Raw genomic sequence first — 4,980 nt, forward strand, 5'->3', positions numbered from 1 at the left:
ATTGGGTTTCAGCCAGGGCCTTGTAATCCAATCCCAGTTTAACGGTAGCCAACGTGTTTCTTGACAGGGCATCGGCAACGGGATTCATTTTCCCAGGGACGTATTGAAGAGTGCAATTGTATTCAGTCACGGGCGGACCAGATGTTAGATTGTCGAGTGAAGGTGTACACCAAAGGCATGTGGTCTGTGTGAATGACGAAGGCCGTACCTTCTAAGAAATGGCGAAAGTGATTGATAGCCAAGTGCACCGCCAGCAATTCGCAATCGAAGGTAGAATAACCCAATTCGGTCTTGGGCAGTTTTCTGCCGAAGAAGTCCAATGGGCGCGGCGAGCCGTTGACCACCTGCTCGAGTGCTGCATCAATAGTGACATCATCGGTATCGGTGGAGAGAAGGAGAGGGAAATGTGGGATAGGAGAAGTGAGAGCTGCAGCGGTTGAAGAGCCTTCTTTGCATTGCAGAAGGTGGCTTCTTGAAGGAGACCCCACTTCAGGTCATTTGGCTTGCCCTTGAAGGAGGCGTAGAGGGGAGCGAGAGTGGCTTCATGAGCTAGCAGAAAACGGTGATAATAGTTGTTCAAGACCAGGAATTCCTGCAGAGCTCTGACGGACGAGGGCGTGGGGAAGTCCTCAACGGCTGCTACTTTCTCAGAGAGTTGATGGACTCCTTCAGGAGAGATGCGGTGCACTAAGAACGACACTTTGTTGGCGCCAAAGGTACACTTGTCGTACCTAACTACAAGGCCGTTTTGTTGGAGGCGGCCGAGCACGATGCGCAGGTGACGGAGCTGTTCCTCTTTTGAGGAGGAGAACACAAGAATGTCTTCCACATAACATACACAGAAGGGAAGGTCCCCTAAAATGCCATCCACGAGATGTTGAAACGTGGCCCCAGCATTACGAAGGAACAAACAGGACTAATTGAAGGTGTATGTACGAAACGGAGTGGTGATGGCGGTCTTGGGGATGTCTTCTGGGTTCATAGGCACCTGATAATACACCTTAAGGAGGTCGAGCCTGGGGAAAACCTTCACTTTGTGCAGGTAGGAGGTCACGTCGGCGATGTTTGGGAGGGGTTAGTGATCCAGTTCTGCTTGCATGTTCAGGCGCCTGTAATCCCCGCATGGATGGAGGGAGCCGTCTTTCCTCAAAATGATGTGTGAGGGTGGCTACCATGGGCTAAAGGCCTTTTTGAAAAGGCCCATTTCCTCCATTTCGGTGAACGTCTGTTTGGCGGCTGCCAATCGTTTCAGTGCCATACGTCTGAATTTTGCGAAGACTGAGGGTCCCGTCGTCTTAATATGGTGATAAATACCGTGCTAGGCAGGAGCCGTGGGCATTTGGTGAAGTTTTGGACGGAAAACTTCTGGGTACGACATGAGGAGGTGGGCGTAGGCCTCCGCGGGTGCGCTGATGTGGAGGGGCGAGTTGAACAAATGTCGACAAGTATGAGTCTGCGTTCACCAATTGTCGGTGGGTGACATTGACCAGAAGGAGGAAATGAGAGAGGAAATCCGCTCCGAGGATTGGCAATGTGCCATCAGCTATGAGAAACTTACAAATAAATTCACCGTTTTCAAACGATAATATGGTAGTTCTCGTAACCGTAGGTGAGTATCGCAGATTCGTTGGCAGCTACCAAGTGGACGTCGGCGGACGTAGACATACTGCGTCGTGTCGTGAAGAGTTCCCTTGGCAAAAGAGAACGACAAACACCCGTGTCTACCAAAAATTGCACTCCCATTCCTGCATCATGTATAAAGAAAAGATTAGAAACACGGGAGGCCACTGCCGCAAGCGATGGCCTACTTACACGTTTTTTGGCCACTGACAATCCTTGGCGCATTTCTTCGTGGTTGCCCCAAATTTGTTGTGGTAGTAGCTAAACTGCGGCGGATGGGACACAATAAGTGGCTGTAAAAGTTGTTGGTTTGGGGCGCGACCGAGTGGTGGGTGGTGGGTGGGTTTATCGCAGCTTCGGCACGTCACGGGGTAGGCGTGCATGTCCTGCAGCATTCACATCAGCTTCGTTTGACGTTGAATAGCCGTCCTCTTTGTCAGGAGTGGAAGCGTTCATGGAGGTTTTGAAGGTCGTGAAGACACTGTCCATAAGGGCGTTGGCTTTGGTCATCAAGTCCTTTATGGGTAAACCATTGACATCGGGTATGGCAGCGGGTACACGTTCGGGTAAACGGCGTATCCATAGGGCACGGAATAGGTTCACCTCACGAGGAGAGCCGTCTGCGGTAGGTTGCAGGCGAGCGATACTGGTCATTTCCCTGAGGGCGAGCGAAGCCCTTTGGTCCCCCAACGGTTGTTGAGAGACCTAAAAATGCTTTGCTATACGGGCGGCTGGCAACGGCTAGTACTGCTGCAGAAGGTATGTTTTCAGGGCTTCATATGCTATTGGGATGTCTCCTTGTTCTCTCAGCCAGTCGGATATTTCCGTGAAGGTGTCCTCGGGTATCGCAGCGAGAACATAATCTGCTTTGATGCTTATGCGAGTCATGCCCTTAATGCAAATCTGGAATTCTACATGCTGAAACTAAGCAAACGCCTCTCCGCTGGCGAACAATGAAAGTTTCAATGGGATAGCGGCAGCGCTAACTTCCGTGGAGTCCGCCATAGTACCAACAATGGAGGGATGAGGGGGGGTGAGAGGCGGGAGGAGCGAGTCGACTTCCAGGGTCACCAATGTAACGAGCCGAGAAAAGGTTGTAATTCAAAGGCAGGATGAAAGCAACTGATTAACTTTATTACAAAACACTCGCTTTCATATACATACTTAAAGGCAAGAGGAAATTTCCTGTTCAACCGACACCGTACCGTTTAACAGTTGACGGTTAGAAAAACAGACATGTTATTTAGGGTTCTTGTCAGTGCAAGGGGAGAACAAAGATGCAAGCTTAAAATATATATATATATATATATATATATATATATATATATATATATATATATATATATATATATATATATATATATATATATATATATATATATATATATATATATATATATATATACAAAATGAAATGTCGTTACTCTGTACGATCGTGTGACATACGGTTGGTATAGGTTGCAAGATCTATAGCTAGAGGGTTATTTGTAGGCGTCTTTTAAGGAATAGATTTTTGTAGTTATGCCAATTTGATTTAGTAATTCGTTTGTTGAGGTATTTTTGTAAATAGGCACATGATCCTTAGTGTAATCGCTAGTGGATCCGGGGAGGGGTGTTACACAGTGTCACGGCACAATCATAAAAAAAAAAAAAAAAAAAAGTATGACCGTCAAATTAAGGGTTTTCACGAACAAAGGAATGGCAGCTAAACTTAGGTTTTTCACGAAAAAATAAAATGTTTGGTTGTTAAACTCGGCATATGGACAGAGAAATATTTATTTTGTCAGTTATCTTTATTTTCAGGTTTCCTCCTTTATTGCGTTATTTTGCTCTTTACAAGTTTTCCTTATACGATGCTTTTGCGTAAAGGTTAAAAACTATGTATGATTCAACATTAGAAAGTAAACTTCATACATTCCAGAGCATCAGTGCTAAAACTATTCTAATTTAGAACTTGATACTGTCATAAACATGTACAGTAGAGTCAAAATTAATTCTTATTCTCTGGTGAATTTTATTGTCTTTTGTATTGATTTTTATGCATAGTCGTTTACATCAAAATAATTTCCTATTGTATATATATTCTCGAGTCAGAGTTAGTTTTAAAATATAAACTATTTAGGGCTGAAATTGAGAAGGTCCCGTGAGTTACTGATAATATAAGTAGCCATTTGTTAAAGAAAATGTCTTAATCGGTTACCAAGCAAAATAGAAAAGAATACAGTAAGTGTAACGGAGTAGGACCCAGCTGAATTCTCATAATGATTTATCTTTGGACAGAGTGCATTTTCTCTCTCTCTCTCTCTCTCTCTCTCTCTCTCTCTCTCTCTCTCTCTCTCTCTCTCTCTCTCTCTCTCTCTCTCTCTCTCACTGTATATATTTATATATATATATATATATATATATATATATATATATATATATATATATATATATATATATATATATATATATATATATATATATATATATATATATATATATATATATATATATATATATATATATATATATATATATATATATATATATACACACACACACACACACACACATATATATATATATATATATATATATATATATATATATATATATATATATATATATATATATATATATATATATATATATATATATATATATATATATATATATATATATATATACAGTATATATATATATATATATATATATATATATATATATATGTGTGTGTATATATATATATATATATATATATATATATATATATATATATATATATATATATATATATATATATATATATATATATATATATATATATATATATATATATATATATATATATATATATATATATATATATATATATATATATATATATATATATATATATATATATATATATATATATACATATATACATACCTCTCAAAGCTCGATTCGTACGCCAAGCGAATGTGGGCCTTAGAAACAAATGAAATCGGGTAGTCCTGGACCGTAGATTATTATTATTATTATCATTATTATTATTATTATTATTATTATTATTATTATTATTATTATTATTATTATTATTATTATTTTTCAAAATAATCTATATAAATAGAAATGAGAATGTTCGAATAATAAAAAGCAGACGAATTCTATTACCTCATAACTTCTGAAATTTAATGACGGAAAAAGGAGTATTGGTAGAAAAAGGTATTTTCCAATATTCAAACCAATTTCAAGAATCACGATTGGCTGAGTGAATGAGCTACCCTTGTGGATAAGAACACAGATGTACACGAATATAACAATATCCTTCAGTCAAACATTCAAACTGATATTTAAAGATTCAAATGCTACTAATGAATGACAAAAGTAAGGGAC

The sequence above is a fragment of the Palaemon carinicauda genome, chromosome 18, assembly GCF_036898095.1.
Source record: "Palaemon carinicauda isolate YSFRI2023 chromosome 18, ASM3689809v2, whole genome shotgun sequence".
Classification (NCBI taxonomy): domain Eukaryota; kingdom Metazoa; phylum Arthropoda; class Malacostraca; order Decapoda; family Palaemonidae; genus Palaemon; species Palaemon carinicauda.